General features: G+C 43.2%; 1 long non-coding RNA gene across 5 annotated transcripts in view; it reads right to left on the bottom strand.

The window, feature by feature from the left end:
* The window catches only part of LOC105074608 (uncharacterized), a 202424-nt gene that overhangs the window by 42738 nt on the left and 143247 nt on the right, over positions 1–16439 (bottom strand). For 3 of the 5 annotated variants that reach the window (XR_012507515.1, XR_012507516.1, XR_012507517.1), the window contains one exon: positions 4909–4999. This is a non-coding gene — a long non-coding RNA (uncharacterized LOC105074608). Of the gene's footprint in view, positions 1–4908; positions 5000–10435; positions 10571–16439 lie in introns of all 5 variants that reach the window. The other 2 variants (XR_012507513.1, XR_012507514.1) reach the window with 1 other exon arrangement.

The raw sequence follows: 16439 nt of genomic DNA, 5'->3' as shown, positions 1-16439 counted from the left end.
TTCTCAGAGAGTAACAGGCTTATTTTTAAGTCACCTCATGTTCCTCATTTCCATTTGGTTTCTCTTTTCCATAACAAGAAATAGAAGCTTTTTTTTTTTTTTAAATGAAGCAAGGCATGATTCGCTTGTCACTAGCTAACAGTCAGCTTGCTTGCTTTTCCAGAGCCTGTCCTGCACCAGCATTAGTGCTCACATCTGATAAGACTATTATTCATCATGTTAACAAATCACATTTAGTCAACCCTGTGCAATGCCCAACACGCCCTACCCTGTTTTCTCCCTGATCGTCACAACACCCCAAATGCAGGCATGGACTCAGGTGTGCGGTGCAGTGACCTGGCCCTGGGATGACAGAGCCAGGATGGATGTGGTCTCCTGGTTCCCTGAACCTATGTGCTGGGAGCATGGGAAACCAGGGACATGGAGGCAGGCATCCTGGATGCACGTCCCAGCCCTGGAATGAGTCATCCCAAAGAATGCTGTCACTCATGGCCCTGGTCACTTCAGCAAGGATTGGGTGCTTATCCACATGGGCACGAGTGTATTTGGGGAAGGAATCAGTGAACACCCATAGTTTAGGAGGAAAAGCTCCCTCAGTGATTCTTATCCAGCCTTCTAGGAAGCCGGCTAAAATCATTCTTAGAGACTACATATCATTTTAAAAGCATACCTTGTTGCCCAAGGCAATCTACAGATTTAATGCAATCCTTATCAAATTACCCAGGACATATTTCACAGAACTAGAACAAACCATAATAAAATTTATATGGAACCACAAAAGACTTAGAACTGCCAAAACATTACTGAAGAAAAAGAAAGAGGCTGGAGGAATAACTCTCCCAGACTTCAGACAATACTATAGAGCTACAGTCATCAAGACAGGATGGTATTGGTACAAAAACAGACATATGGACCAATGGCACAGAATAGAGAGCCAAGAAATTAACCCACAAGCTCTTGGTCAACTAGTCTTCGACAAAGGAGGCAAGAACATACAATGGAATAAAGACAGTGTCTTCAGCAAATGGTGTTGGGAAAAGTGGACATCAGCATATAAAGGAATGAAGCTAGAACACTCCCTTACACCATACACAAAAATAAACTCAAAATGGATCAAAGACTTAAACATAAGACAAGATATAATAAACCTCCTAGAGGAAAATATAGGCAAAACATTATCTCACATACATCTCAAAAGTGTTCTCCTAGGGCAGTCTACCCAAGCAATAGGAATAAAAGCAAGAATAAACAAATGGGCCCTAATGAAACTTACAAGCTTCTGCACAGCAAAGGAAACCATAAGTAAAACAAAAAGACAACCTATGGCATGGGAGAACATTTTTGCAAATGAAACCGACAAAGGCTTGATCTCCAGAATATATAAGCAGCTTATATGACTTAATAAGAAACAACTAAACAACCCAATCCAAAAATGGGCAGAGGACCTAAACAAGCAATTCTCCAAGGAAGAAATACAAATGATCAACAGGCACATGAAAAAAGGCTCAATATCACTAATTATCAGAGAAATGCAAATCAAAACTACGATGAGGTATCACCAGTCAGAATGGCCATCATTCAAAAGTCCACAAATGACAAATGCTGGAGAGGCTGTGGAGAAAAGGGAACCCTCCTACACTGCTGGTGGGAATGCAGTCTGGTGCAGCCACTGTGGAAAACAGTATGGAGATTCCTCAAAAGACTAGGAATAGATTTACCATATGACCCAGGAATCCCGCTCCTGGGCATATATCCAGAAGGAACCCTACTTCAAAATGACACCTGCACCCCAGTGTTCCCAGCAGCACTATTTACAATAGCCAAGACATAGAGACAGCATAAATGTCCATCAGCAGATGACTGAATAAAAAAGAGGTGGTATATTTCTACAATGGAATACTATTCAGCCATAAAAACTGACAACGTAATGCCATTTGCAGCAATATGGATGTCCCTGGAGAATGTCATTCTAAGTGAAGTAAGCCAGAAAGAGAAAGAAAAATACCATATGATATCGCTCACATGTGGAATCAAAAAAAAAAAAAAGAACATAAATACAAAACAGAAACAGACTCATAGACATAGAATACAAATTTGTGGTTGCCAAGGGGGAGGTGGGTGGGAAGGGATAGACTGGGAGTGCAAAATTTGTAGATACTGACATGCATATGTAGAACAGATAAACAAGATTATACTGTATAGCACAGGGAAATATATACAAGATCTTGTGGTAGCTCACAGTGAAAAAAAATGTGACAATGAATATATGTATGTTCATGTATAACTGAAAAATTGTACTCTACACTGGAATTTGACACAACATTGTAAAATGAATATAACTCAATAAAAATGTTAAAAAACATAAAATAGCTGAACTCATTAAATACATACATACATACATAAAAGCATAGCTTGTCTTAGAATTAGGGTGTAAATAAGCTTTGGTGGACCGTTATTTCTGACCCATGTGGACAGATTGCCAGGGTCCAGGGAGAGGCGGTGAAGAAGGACCAGGCAGGGAAACAGCACTTGGGCACCGGCAGCCTCAGGCCACTCATGATCTCCACCGCTTCCTCAGAACCCTCTTGTGTATCAAGATTGATAAACGCAGGGGGAGGGTAGAGCACATGTTTAATATGCCCAAGGTCCTGGGTTCAATCCCCAGTATCTCCTCCAAAAGAAGTAAACCTAATTACCTCCACCCCATCCCAAAATAAAATAAAACTAAGATTGATAAAGGAAGAACTAAGATCTTGTGATAGGGTAGAAACTTGTCCAAAGTCCCCTGGAGTGAGATCATTTCTCAGCACTGGGCTCTGTGGTTTGTCCTTTGGAGCCTCCTTCCTAGTCAGTTCGAGGCTCATTTATTTCACTCCAAGAATAAGCCCAGGGTCGCTATAATGGCATGCATATCGCTCCTTTTAAAAGAAAACTTGATGATCACATTTTTATTGTCGTAAAATATACATAACGAAGTTTACCACTTCAGCCATTTTTAAGTGTAAAATTCAGTGGCATTAATCACATTCACAGTATTGTGTAACCATCACCCTTATCAACATCAAACTAATTTCAGTCAAGTGTTTTCCTCTGGTGAGTGGGGTCAGAGGGGACTAGAGGAAATTTTGTGGAAACCAGGATGGAAAGAGATCTCTTACAAGCAAAAATGCCATTTATGCAACAGCACAGCTTTCATTACCACTGTGACTTATTAGCACATAGCTGCTGGTTTGTTGTTGAAAAGTAGACTGTCCCAAAACCCTGGGTTTAAGTGTGGCCAGCTAACCTAGCATTGAGGCCCCTCCCCAGCTCCCATTAGTTGTTTCATAAACAATGTCTCAGGACAAAGATTAGAAGTTGAATAAATTCCTCTTATGAATTAACTTCTAATAAATTGTCTCCAGTGTAACCCCAATAAAAGCCAGAATTGTCTCAGAAACCAAGAAATCATTTACTTTACTTGCCAATATGTTGTCTATGACTTCATTCTAGACACATCCAACACACTTAGCATCATCTAAAAAGAAAACCCTCTCTAGCCCCAACTCTTATCCCAATTCTAATGTCACTGATTTTGGATACGAACCCCTCCCTGTTCCAAAGCCGGGGAGAAATTGCTTCCAACTACAAATAATGCAGGATCAGCACTATTGACGACACAGCCAGTCAATTGATTCCATTGTTGCTAACCTTTTGGAATTTTCAAAGCGAAGTAATTTACATCCCTGCCATTAATAATGGCCTCGAGGCTACTGTGATTGTTGTTCACATTTCTGGACCACATTGGGCAAGTTATCTGCCCAGTAAATCGATCTTAAAATCCATCAGTTTTCATACAAGTATTTTAAACAGAGAAATTGAGACTGATGTGGTGGGGGTTGGAGGGTGGGAGGAGACTGTCTCAGGGAACCCTGATTCAGTGAAGTTTGAATAATGTGAGGGAGAAAGTGAAAAATTACACAAAAAGGCTAAAAAGTTCTCATCGATCGTGCCCTGCTTTACAAAAGGCGGGGAAATGAGACTTGATGGTCAGCCCTACAATCTCCAATATATGATCAGCCACCTGGAAGCTTGTAAGAACCCAGTGTCTGATAAATTCCAATCCTGAATGTACAGAGGTCCTGGGGGAAGAGAGTGCCTGAAGGTTGTGAGTCTGGGGTCGTGCCTTCTGTATTGTTCCAGGCTGGTAATTAGCTTGTAACACTGAGTTGAGGGTGGTTTCTAATCTAAGGATCAGGCAGAATCCTTCCCTAGGGGAAGCACCTACTTCCTGCCATTCACAAGCAATGATTCCACTTTGTCCTTCAAGCTCACCGTTTTATGACAGCATCAGCGCCCTGCATTCTCTTCCCACTCCTTATCTGCTGAGAGTCAAGGATAGAGTGCTACTGGCAACTTTAGGGAGCTTTTGAAATGAGATCTTTTATGCCTTCTTACTATCTGTTTTTTCCTCCACATGGTGAATAGCTGGCAAACAAAATTACAGAGGGCTTAAGCCCCACATTAACTTGATTTCTGGTGCTGGTATCTCCCCTAAATTGTTGGTCCTTTCCTCTCTGCCCTTGCCCAGGAAGGTACAGAATTACAACTTGATGAGTTACCATGCCAACCCTTATACATTATCTGTAAAAGTTTCCAGACCCACAGCACCTAACTTGATTGCAGGGCTTTTAATTAATGATTTCTATGTTTTGTAGAATAACACATTTTTAAATTAATAAGTTATAACCAGAAAAAGGTAGTTAAATTCATTTTGATTAAAATATAGTTCGCTTATTTAGATAATGCTGCTTCAATTTATGTTGCTCAAATGACTGGGTCTTATTTCAACCCAAATCTTTACCACAAAGACTGGTGCCCACTTCTGTAACAGGTTGCAATACTAGGGACCTCTGATGGGAAACTCACCAGTAGGAAAATCTAGTGGAGTCGGCCTTGCCGCTTTGGTGTTCGCTTGCTTGTTGTCCAAGGATGCTATCCATGATTTGTGAATGATGAACTGTATCAAAGAAGAAGAGCATTTGAATTTTTAGTCTTTTGAGGGAAATCTTAGAGATTTTTCTTTTTCTGTTTGCACTTGATTGGCAAACAAGCACCTACTTTTTACAAAATATATTCAATCTATGTCTCAATAGTTATCAGAAAGTGTTTATTCATCGTGCCTGATTTTGGCCCTTTGAAATGTGCCAAAGAGAAACTTACCCCAAACTCCACACTTCTTGGATCCTGTGAGCAAAGCTGACAGTATTGGCTGTGTTGTGTCCTGTACGGAATTAGTACTACATGCAAATCATGCAGGTGAATAAAGCAAGACAACTGCAAGGGAGCTCAAAATGCCACCCTAGCTCTGCCTCTCTGTTCAGCCCTGCCCACTCTTGTTAATGGATTGCTTTTACAGGCCCAGCCTGGTCCTTACCCCTAACCTGAGCCGCGTCCACATGGGGGAAGGCAGCCTTGTGGCACCCCCATCCCAAGCCTACGTGTGACGGAGAATTAGCCAGAAGAGAAACTGCAACTCAGCCTCTCAGAACTTCCTCTCCAAGATCTGCTCCACGTGGGAACCAACGGGGGCCAGCCACCAGGAATCAGCTTCCTAGCTTCATACCAACTCAGAGCCAAGCAGAAAAAGGCCTGGTAGCCCATCCGTGGGAATGGTGTGCAGGTGAGCCATTCTGTCCCTTAATTAACATAACAGCTGCAAGCAATCTCTCCCCATCCCCATAAACTTAGCAACAACACTGCTGGGTTCTATGTGTTTGTTGGCTATGTGTACTGTGGGTTTCAAATAATTAATAACATACAGGATTTTTGTCCCCAGATGTAAAGTGTGCTTTATTTTTCATATTTATTAAATGAGACTTTTTAAAACTTTGTATATGTTTGATGCTCTGCAGATGCACAATCACCTTCTGGTATTGAGCTATTTCCAAGAATTTTTATTTATCTTTGTCACGTCATGATAATAAAGAGTCATGGAAAGTCTTGGGCATGGTAGCTTAGAATTTTTCTGCTTTCTCCTAATTTGTTTACTTTTAAAAAGCAAGCTGTAAATATTAGTGGTGATGATGTACTGAATGGAACTACATTCTTCCATCCACCTCAGAAGAATTATACTAATCCGAAGGCCAGAAGTCAATTGAATTTCAAACTATGCTATTCTTGGTTGACGTTTTGAAGGAAAGTTTTTAAGGGTCATTTGTGATTTAAACTGCATATGTCCTCTGAAGTTTTATTCTATTTGAACATACAGGAATGCAAGTGTGGTATGTGTAACATCATCAGTTACGTCATACATAACATACAGAATGCAGATAACTATATGAGACAGTTCTCCAAATTGTACCTGGCATGTAATAGGTACTGAATACACACCTGATAAATGAATAAACTAAAGAAAATATGCTGAACGTAACAGGGTCGTATCCGATTCCTGTGATCAGGAAGCACAGGGGTCTGTGGACATAACACAAAATGTGGCCAGATACGGCCCAGGGATGCAAGATTACCAAAATGGGGGGCACTCTGCAACGTGTGGCAAATGGTGAAAGCATGCTTTATTCGTTTGGAAAATTCTTATAAACCAAGTGAATCAGCCAGCTAAGTATTTCTTATACGAGTTTTAGCTTTTCTTTTATAATTTCTAAGTGGGCCAGGACACAGGTCACTCAGAGCATTCCCATGACTACTGGGTACAGCCAGAGAGGTCGCCTGGCTATTGTTGAATTTGGTCCAAAGAGCTTCTTCAGCATCCTCCTCCAGCCTAAATGTCAAGAAACAGGCACAAGGAGTCCCGTGGCCAAAGAGCATTCAGCCTGAAGCTTGGAGGCCACTGCAGAAGGTGCCAAGATCAAAGAGGGGTTTGTGACTGCTGGCGGGGTCTCCAAACATGTAAAGATGAGGGGAGGGGATAGGAGCTTTTGGGGAGGTGGACCCCAAAGTAATCTCCCCTGCAAGGAACCATGGAAGGCAATTAAAGGACTATTTATAACAATAACAGTCATCCAAGGAGCTCTTGCCAAGGGCCAAGCCCTGGATGACCTCATACCCCTCATAAGAAAGGGACAGGCAGACAGTACTAACACCTCCATTCTGCCCTCGTTTCACGCAGAATGATAGAATAACTTGCCCGGGATACGCCACTAGTGAGGTTTCCAACCCAGATGGTTGAATGCCAAAACTGAGCTATTAATATTTTGGTAAAGTGTCTTTGCTTGAATGAGATGATAAGAAAGTAGCTCCGAAGATCTTCCCATGACTGTATCTCTTCACCACCCAGGCATTTCTGAGCTGTAACCTATTGCAGGGTCCACTGCAATTGACTGTACTGCTTTAAGAAAACCCTGGACCCTCAAAAATGCAGGGCAGCCCCTTCATGATACCTACCCTCCCCACATGAACCACTGCGTCTTCAGACTGTGTCCCTCTCTGCCCCCTTATGTTTATCTGCCTCATGCCCCTGCACAAGCCACAGTGCCCCTTCCTTCTGGGACTGCCTCTTCCTTGCTCTTCACGTCGGATCTCCCCCTCCTTTATGACCCATGACGTTTTCGTTGGCCAGTCCAAAGCCAAGGATGACTTCAGGTTTTTCACTGGTGTACACATCTGCCACTCAGTCAACAGACAGTTTTTGGTATGCTTTCAGCATCGAGTTACATCTCAAATGGGATTTAGCAACAATGAAATAGCTGGTCACATTCCTGTAAGTCCACCAGGAGGGCCAACACTTGGGCTGCTTAGTCTAGAAGCTCTGGCTTGATTCCGACCTCCTCTTTCCATTGGCTTCATCCTTATTCTTGCAGAAAGATGGAACAGAGAGAGTCAGTTCTGGAAGCAGCAGAGAGAACTTTTGCAGAAGCCTCTAGAAAACTTCTCATTGATCTGATTTGAGTGGCATGCCTAGCCTGAACCACTCACCAGCAAGGACAGAACTCCCTTTAGTCACAGAAGGTGTGAACGAGGCGGCACTTAATGTTGTATCTCCTCTGTTCACATCACTTTCCACCATCCCATCAGTAAGACATTACTTACAAATCACAAGTTCAAAGATAAAATGATTACGAATTTCAGGATGGTGATAGCAGTGCAGGTAACCAAGCATGGAGCCATCTGAGCACGAGGCCCTGCATGAGCGCACGGGTCACATGTCCTTGAAGCCGGCCCTGGGCAGGGAGTTACCTAAACAAAGTCAGAGAGGGGATGGAGATTGAATTCCCAGTCCACACTGTCCACCACTGGCATTGCCTTCACTCTGTAGATGAGGAGTCGGGTGCCCCAAACTGTCATCTTGTAGTTGCAAAGCTGATACACCCAGACCAGCCTACAAAACCAGCACACTCTCACACAGTCTCTCCTCTCCCCTTACTGCTAACCTGTAACTGGGGGCTGCCATCTGCCTCCTGAGACTTGTGTTCCAGTGGATCGTCACTGACTAGAAACCAGCGCTCCTGGATCCTCCACAGAGAGTAATCGGAATCCTGCATAAACACAGACACTTCCTAATGGTTTCCAGGGAGAACCATTTAGTGTGGGTTTATTTATTCAATTTGTTATCACTGCTCCTACTGCCGGGAGGCGTGCATAAAACAAAGAGAGATTCAAATAGTACATTAAGGGAAGCCAGTAAAAGCCCCACTAAAGGAGAGCCGGGTACCCACTGTTCCAATCGCTTAGTTTCATTTTTAAAACCTGCTCACATTTTACATGCCTGGGTCATACCGCTGCTTCCCCTCCTCTGCGCTCACCTGTTTCACAGGGCACTGCTGTGGGGATGTGACTCCCGGGATGACACCCAGGGACTGGGAAGTAAATGATGAACGAGCAGACATTATTTGGGCAATGCGGTTTTTCAGACAAGGGCTGCAAGAGAATATATTTTCGGGTGCTTCTGTTGGTATTTAACTTGGAGACTGTATATACAGTAAATCAGCGAGGCCGATAAAAAGCGCAGAGGGGCATGTTTTATGTATGGTTCTGACAGCCTCCAGCGGCTGCCTTGGTGGGAGGGGTGTGGATTTACGGTCCCACACTTGCAGGTGGTGGCAGATCGTAGGTAGCGTGGCTCTCTGTCTATACCTGAGACTATTTATTTTTTGGTTCATCCTGAGGTAAAGGAAAAGTATAAGGCGAACTATGGACTTTTTGACACAAGAAATGCAATGTGGGCAGCAATTGCATAACTTTAAAGGAGAGAGAAATTGCTTAGATGCAACCCCCTTGTCCACAGCTCTCTCCAAGATTCGTTTCTTGGTGGCACTACCACCCAGTGGAGGGAGATTTTTAAATTCCCCAGTGGCTCATTCATTTTAGCCATGGGGCAGGGCTGACTTAGCCAACAGGGACCAAGTGTCGGGGGCCCACAGTGCTTTTAGGGGCTCCCAGAAATGTCTTCATTTTAATTTCTTTTAAAATATGAAGAAAAAATAAACATACTTTTAACGAATAGAGAATGATGGATTTAGCATAGATGATACTTGTCTTTACACCATAGAAGTTGTCAAATATTTTTAACTTTTTTTTTTAAATGGGGGAAGGAACTCACAAAGACCAGGGTACCTAAGGCCCATGAAAGTCATAACATGTCCCTACAGTGGAGGTAACTCTAGGCTTCAAACCTAACTTCTTCCATTTCATCAGGCAGGCACCAAAGACGGCCTGTGCCATCAGGCATTCGGCGAGGGTGAGTTGTTCCTCAACTAGAACTGTCTCCAGAGAGGCCCAGGGAAGGACTAGGGGCTGTCTGGAGGCAACCAGGAGGCACCCGCACAGTCCTGACGCTGTCTGTGCCCGCCTGACCCGAGAACAGACTTGCAGTAGCTCTCAAATGACCCACTTGGGGATCTCTCCATCTCAGCAGTTTCCGAGGGCTGCCGTAACAGAGCGCCATGCACTGGGGGGCTTCCACAACTGAAACTGATTGCCTTGCCATCCTGGAGGCTAGAAGTCCAAGCTACGCAGTCAGCAGGGCTGGTTCCTTCTGAGGCTGTGAGGAAGACTCCGTCCTCAGCTCTGCTGGTTTGCTGGCCACCTTAGGCATTTCTTAGCATGTGGAAGCATCACCCTTATCTCTGCCTTCATCTTCACATGGCGTTCTCCCTGTGAGCACACCTGTGTCCACATCTTCCCTTTTCATAAGGACACCAGTCATTGAATTAGGCCACTCCAGTATGACCTCATCTTAACTATGTCAACACTGACCCTGTTTCCAAATAAGGTCACCTTCTAAGGTATTGGGAGTTCGGACTTCAACATACGGATTCTGAGAGGACACAATTCAGCCCATAACGGCAATGCACACTGCCCCTGTGATCTTAGTCTGGGACTTGACTGAGAGCCTTTTATGCCTGAAGTTCCAGAAAGCAGCTCAGTGGGAGTCATCTGCAGATCTCTCATTTCACCTTCTCCCAGCTGCCACTTGAAGGCTGGTGTGTGTACTCACCCTTGCAGGAGTCTAATCAGGGATTTGTGTGCCCCATGCCAGCTGGGGAATAAGGGCGGATGAGGGGGGCCTCCATCATGTTCCTTTGCAACCCCAACGCCTGCTCTTCAGCAGAAAGAAGAGGAAGAGAGTGGGCTGTGGAGATAAGGTGAGACAGAAGGTCACCAGACATGAGAACACAGTGGGGAGGTGATAGGTAGGACCAGAGCCAGCAGGCTTGATCCGCTTGTCTCTATGTCAACCGCATGACTCTTTTCATTAGCAGAGAGGAAGCCCCAGTGCAGGCCAGGGTGAGGAGCAGAGATGCTAAGTCTGAAATGCAAGTGTGGGTGTGGGGAGGAAGAGGGGGTTTGGAGGGCTGGCATTGAGCCCGGGGTGCGTGGGAAGCACTGAACAGTTCAGCAAAGCATCTGTGGGCATTAACCAGTTTACTTAATCAGCAATGCCAGCCCCTGGGATTCAAGTCATCTTTGTGCATATATCACAATGCCCAGGAGTGGGTGCAGTGGAAAAAGAATGCACTTGGGAATAACACAGAACTGAATTTAAATTCCAAATTCTGAGTCCATTGGCTTTAGGCAAATTACTTTATCTTTCTGGTCACAAGTTCCAACATCTGTAAAATGGGAATTAGTAATAATAATAATAACACTATCCCACAAGATTGTTGGGGACGTTAGATATAGTGATATGAAGTGCCTGATAGAGTCCTGGCATGGAGTAGGCGATGAGTAAATGGTAGCTAGTAATGGGGTTGGGAGAGTCATGGACTAACTCAATGCCACCTTCATTCAGAACGGCTATGTGTGTGAAATTGAAACCAGGCTTAAACTTCCAGGAATTGTTCTTTAGTTCTGGGCTTAAAATGCACACACAAAGTCTCAGGTACCAGCTCAGGTAAAACAAGTGGAAACAGAGAAAAGGGGCCAGGATTATACTGGATAGTTTGCCCTCAGCTATTACAGATGGGGCAACACCTTGACCTCTGCTCTGCTCTGTGCTCCTTCAAAAGTGAGTGGAAGAGTAATGATGATCATGAACACTTATACAGTGTTTACCACATGCCAAGTCCTGTTCTTTATATAATCCCCACAACAACCCTAGGGAGTGAGTGTTATTATTATATCCTCATTTTTATGGTCAAGTCCAAGAGCACAAGGGTGAAGTCTGGCTCCAGGTACTTGCTCACAGTCACTACACGCTACTGCCTCGTATACTCTATTCCCTCTGCACTGTGACTCTCCTGAAGTCGGGGTGTGTGTGTGTGTGTGTGTGTGTGTGTGTGTGTATGCATGTGCTGAGGTGTCAGAGGGCACCTAGCCCTCAGCTCCCAGCCACTGTGCAGAAGGCGGGGGTGAGTTGCTTCATTTCCACTGTTTGCTCTGCTTTATGCAGAACTCGTTGCCCCTTGAAGGATATTAATACAGAAAATGAATAAAGAGGGGTTTCAAAACAAAATTGACAACAAGACAGCTCTCATCTTCTGCGTCTCTGATAAATAAGCCCTCACAGTAATAAGCTCTTTGGTACCAGACCTCTCTCCCTGGAATATTAATGCTCCAGCATGCCGTAAATAACAGTGGTGCCACTCACTTGACAAACTGTGTTGTGGTCATCTGCTCAAATAGCTCCCTTCTTTTTCCTGTGTCATAATGACACATCAATTCTATGGACTATTATGCAGCCATTAAAAGTGGTGACTTTTAAACTTTTAAAGTTAAATGTATAACAATGTAGAAAAATGTTTACAATAGAATATTGAGTGAAACAATTGCATACTAAATGTGCATGCATGTAAAATACGTACACAGGAGGACAAGACCCTGAAAGGACTTGGAAAAGAAACATCATTTCCCAAAATTGCAGACTTCTTTCTTTGAAGTATGGTTGATTTACAATGTTGTGTTAATTTCTGGTGTACAGCATAGTGATTCAGTTATGTGTGTGTGTGTGTGTGTGTGTGTGTGTGTGTATACACACACATACATATTCCTTTTCATATCTTTTTCATTAGAGGCCATTACAAGGTATTGAATATAGTTCCCTGTGCTACACAGTAGGACCTTGTTGTTTATCTGTTTTATATCTAGTAGTTACAGACTTCTTTTTTTAAAGTTTTGCAGTTACTTTTAAAAAATGGAAATAAAGATGTTTACCTGTGCCATCAATTACAAACATAATACATACCTATAAATTCATCTTTTTTTGGAGCTGGGAAGGCCTCTAAGATTGATTTTTAAAATTAGCTATTAAAATGGTGGAGATTATACTGGATGTCAGAAAACTTATTATAAGATAAGTAATAAGTACTTTCCTGATCCTGTTTGAAATTCCTAAGTAGTTGGAGAACCTGAGAGGAAGGAAGAGATGAAGATGAGGGATGATCTTTTCCTTTACAGGGCGATCTCACACCAGGTAAAGAGGACAAAGGGGCAGCCCAAATCCTTTGGGGAAGAAAGCAGGACATAAATAACAAACAAAATACGGACTAAATGAAATACTACTTAAGAAATCGCCCTAGACACATTTTTCAATGAACCTGAAACCTATCAGGTATTTTTTTAGCTCTTCATTTTCTTCACTAACTTAAAATCTTATTTGCCCTTGTTGCTTTGTTCCACCTTTAGTTTACTCAGAGTCACCTGTCGTCAGTTTTGGACACTTGAGGTTTGCTGGAGTGAAATGAACTTTTTATATTTCAGCTCTGCTTATTAACACATATTTCTAAAGGTAGATATTGCACATAAAAAGAGTCTTTTTAAAAAAAAAGTGCAATGGCATCGTGCATCTGTGCTTCATTTGCTCTGTTGGTCTCGGTCAGCTAAGATGCCAATACATCTTTTGTATTGATGCACCAAAGGACTTAGAGAAATTAATCAACTGCATTCCAGAATGGAGCCTTCATTCTGCGGGAAGTGTGGGTCATTAATAAAAGCTAATTTCCCCCATTTCAAAATGCTATAACACAGAAATGAAAATGAAAATGAAATGACTTGGAGTAAGTCCAGTCCAAAACTAATTTCCATTCAAGGTAAACCCTTAAGTTAAGTTGGAACTAGACAAATAAATTGTCTTCTGACCCTTGAAGTTCAAATCCAGACATATGTGTGATCATTTCTGTTGCCCAAGTCCCTAGAACAGTTACATGTTTCCTGATTCTCCTTAAAGTCTTTGATACTAAGGAGATCTCTTGAGAAACCAGTACAAATGATGCATGATACTGGAATGAAAAAGCAACAAACAGAGCAAACTTGCTGGGGAGACCTGAAAGGACTCACTGTTCCTGAATAAAAAGATTCTAGAAGATTATGAACAAGGAGTAGATCCCAGTAGAGAAGAAGAAGGATCAGAGTTTGGAAATGTGTTAAATTTCCATCAGTATGGCCACTGGTGTGGCAGAGACAAGATTTGTCGCTAGCTGGCATGTGCTGCCGCTCTAGGCCTCCACGTGTGGCCTTTGGGAGAGTGGCTGTCAATCTTGGCATCACCTGGAGGCCCACTACAAATGCAGATAGACCGTGAGTGGATTTTCGACTGTTCACTTGCTTTCCCCTTGTGTCTTTAACAGTGTCCAGCACACATAATTGCTGGATAAATCAATTTCTTCAGCCCAATGCAAAAATCACTGAATTTCAAACTCTGGAGGCAGGTCCCAAGAATCTGCATTTTAACAGGATCTCCAGGTGGTTCTTAGGCACAGTTAAGTGTGAGAAACACTCCCTTACTGGGCATGGATGCTGACCAATACACTATTAGGCTTGAATGGTTCCCCTGAACACAGCACAAAATCCAGAAGTCGGAAGATGAAGGAACAGCCCTACCTCGGTTTCCACTGGGGCAACAACGACTGTCCCAACGGTGTGTAAAACATTCATATCCATTGTCTCTGGGTGTTAGGTTAGGTAGTTAACCTTATCCTTATTTTACAGGTGGAGAACCTTGGACACATGCAAAGCCAACTAATTAACAAAACAGAAATCAAAACCTACTGCACTAGACAGAGGCCAGGAAGTTCTTTTTGTTCCTTGGACAAAAGCCACCACATAAATCCCCGGCATTACTATTCCCATCACTTGCACAGTATTAGATCACTTTCCTATAATCACTCCATTCTCTTTTATGAGACCTGAGGTTTAATTGCAGGTTCCAATAAGAGATTTTATGTGTTTAATGGATTTTGGAGTAATAATCAGAGCCTGAAATGCTAGTCAGAAGGCCAGCTGACTTCTAATGAAGTTACACTTGGGGGAGGAGGTTTTTAAAAAGATATTGCAAGTCTATACTGCAGAAGTAGATGTGCAGATATTTAGGGGGAAAATACGTAAGGTGTATGGTTACTTCTAAAACCGTGGCTACGGACGTGTATATTCCAGCACCCACTGTCAGAATAGTGTAACTCATGATAGAAATTTAAACTGTGAATCAGCCAGCACAGCTCTTAGGAAGGACCCTGTGGGAATAGCACGGGGTCACTTGGACACTTTCTCCCACGAGCTACCCCTGGCAACCTCTGGAATGGGCTCACCTTCCTGACTCCTCACCCACGTCTCTTCCTCCCACACTCTCTGCAGAATGGAAGGCAGACTTGCCAGCTCTAACTGTCCCCCTTCCTTGCTGTTCCCAACACATGTACTCACTCACTTCTTTTTAATTACTTAAGGAATTTTTCAGCGGGGCACCACAAGGAAAATGGGATTAACAAAAAAGAACAAGGAATGAGGAAATTAAGTATTATGGGAAATCTTGCCTTTATAGCTATATCAGAGCAATTTCCCCAGGAAATTTTACAGCATATTGCTGGCTAGGCATTTTCTTCTATCCCCAGCACTCTTGGGAATCTTTTGCATACCAGACAAGCACTCTTACCACAGAGGTATATTAAGTTGAATACACCTAGAATACTGTGTACTATACATCTCAGACTTGAAGTGCTTGGCCTACACATGGAAGCCAGCCATTCTAAGTGACCTCACCCACAACCAATGACCCTTTGCACTTTCCATGATGAGAATTTGAAACAAGGATCCTCTTTGCTACTCCATCCAGGCCACATAGCTTTGGGTCCTAGAACTTTACAGATTCTCCCTGCCATTTACTAAAATGTAAATGATGCTAACCAGCCTTTTTATACCCATTTTTCTGGACTTAGTGATCAGTGTTTCTCATACTTGAATATGCACGAGAGACACCTAAAGTACTAATTAAGGATTTAGATAATTTAGATTCTTGGTCTCCAATTCCACAGATCAATTCCACAGGTTTGAGTGGGGCCCAGGAATCTGAATCTGCACTTGTAACAAGCTCCAAGATGATTCTGAGGATGACTCTTTGAGCAAATGAATTCTGGATCCTGCCTAGAGAGGCAGTGTCTTGTCCCATTTGGATGCAGCACTTGGACCACAGCTGGTCTGCTGCCCTGAGAAACATGAATGTGTCTCTGGGTCACTCCCAGGGGCCCATTCATTCCACAGCTACTGGAGTTCTCTTAGGTGGAGCTTTGGGCTTGTGGATAAAGAATTCTTCCCCATGTATGATCACCATAGCTTCTGTCCCATGGGGTGCAGGACATCATCTATTAATAAAGAACATGCATTATGCTCACCTAACCCAGAAGGCCTCAATTGTTTCAATAATTTGTTTAATTTGCCAGCAACACTGGCTAGTAATTTCAGGCTATAGGACTCAGCTTCTTCCTGAGAACCACTAGTACCACACTGACTAGCCTGTTGTGCTAGTGGTTCTCAAACCTGGATGGGCATCCAACCATCTGCACAGCTTGTTAAACACAGAGTGCCAGGCTCAACCCAGACCCACATTGTCAAGTTTCTGGTGTCTGTGCCAGGGATTCTGTACTTGACAAGCTCTACTGGGGATTCAGGTGCCACCAAACATTGAGACTCACTGCATAAGGAGTTATTTTCCAATGTCAGGGATATTGGGTTCACCCAGAAGACCCTTTTAACCAAACCACTGGGCCCTACCTCCCAAGTGTCTGATTCAGTAG

The sequence above is a fragment of the Camelus bactrianus genome, chromosome 6 (genome assembly GCF_048773025.1).
Source record: "Camelus bactrianus isolate YW-2024 breed Bactrian camel chromosome 6, ASM4877302v1, whole genome shotgun sequence".
Classification (NCBI taxonomy): domain Eukaryota; kingdom Metazoa; phylum Chordata; class Mammalia; order Artiodactyla; family Camelidae; genus Camelus; species Camelus bactrianus.
This window is presented reverse-complemented; position numbering and strand designations above follow the sequence as displayed.